The sequence below is a fragment of the Schistocerca cancellata genome, chromosome 4 (genome assembly GCF_023864275.1).
Source record: "Schistocerca cancellata isolate TAMUIC-IGC-003103 chromosome 4, iqSchCanc2.1, whole genome shotgun sequence".
Classification (NCBI taxonomy): domain Eukaryota; kingdom Metazoa; phylum Arthropoda; class Insecta; order Orthoptera; family Acrididae; genus Schistocerca; species Schistocerca cancellata.
The window spans coordinates 113109922-113111203 of NC_064629.1; the positions used below are offsets into that span (position 1 = coordinate 113109922).

The 1282-nt window shown below is 44.9% G+C and overlaps 1 pseudogene; it reads right to left on the reverse strand.

Annotated features, from left to right (window-relative positions):
• Positions 1-258: 258 nt before the first annotated feature.
• Positions 259-376, reverse strand: LOC126185490 (5S ribosomal RNA; annotated as a pseudogene).
• Positions 377-1282: the final 906 nt, after the last annotated feature.

Below are 1282 nucleotides of genomic sequence, written 5' to 3' on the forward strand. Positions count from 1 at the left end.
GGTTCACCGCTTCCGGTTTCTACGGGAATTTAGTAAGACTAGAAACTAAACTCCTCCAGAACAAGCCTTGAAGGCCCAATGGTACCGACCGGCCGCCGTGTCATCCTCAGCCCACAGGCGTAATTGGGTGCGGATATGGAGGGGCATGAGGTCAGTACACTGCTCTCCCAGCCGCATGTCAGTTCCCGAGACCGAAGCCGCTACTTCTTAATCAAGTAGCTCCTCAGTTTGCTTCACAAGGGTTGAGTGCACCCCGCTTGCCAACAGCACTCGGCAAACTAGGTGGTAACCCACCCAAGTGCTAGCCCAGCCCGACAGCGCTTAACTTCGGTGATCTGACGGGAACTGGTGTTACCACTGCGGCAAGGCCGTTGGCAACTTGGTAAGACATTGATCCCATATGTAACGAAAGCGACCATTATGAGATAACTCGCGACAGGTATGCAACAGACCCAGCGTACAGGTAACGCTGGTATGATATTAACTGCCCAAAGCTTCTAGGAAAGCTTACGGTAGCCCACTGTTACCTACGGGTAGAGTCTATCACAACTCTATTCGTAAGGCCATATCCTGCCTCTGGTGATTTTTCCACATTTATATTCTGGGAAGAGCCGCTGGTATTCGGTGTTGCACTGGGAAGTGGTGCCATGCAACAACCGCCACATTTACACATGAAAGAACCTCGAATCTTGAGACAACAACTATCGTCACAAGTGACAACATCTCTTAGATTTTATTAGTCACTCGTAGGAAAGCTTTAATCTTTCGCCTGTTTAAGATTCTTCTTACATTTCGAGGTATGCATGGATTAAGACTAAAATAAGTAAATAAAAAAATGAAATCTTTGATTAGTAATGAAATAAATTTAGTACAATATCCATATAATTATTACTGCAAGATATTGGCAGAGAACTAAACCTCATTTCTTCATTTTAGCTAACATGTATACATCTGTTGAGTGGCAGAGACCGTCACGTCTCTTTCAGTGATAGTGCCAGTAGTAGTAGAAGTAGTAGCAGTTATAGTAGTTGATGAAGAGATGATAGTCATGAGAATTGTTGGCTGGGACACTCTGAGTGCAGAGCAACCACCTAGCTGGAAAAAATTTATTTCGTAATGAGCAGTGGAATCTTTCCTTCACAGAATGAGTGTTGTGTCTTGTAGTTGGCTGTGAGAGGTGTGTGGAGCGTTTAGTGGCATGACTGTGTTATTGATGACGCTTAGACAGTAGAAAGAGGCTTAAATGTGGTGTCAGCTCAAACTTATCAGTAGGGAAGCACCG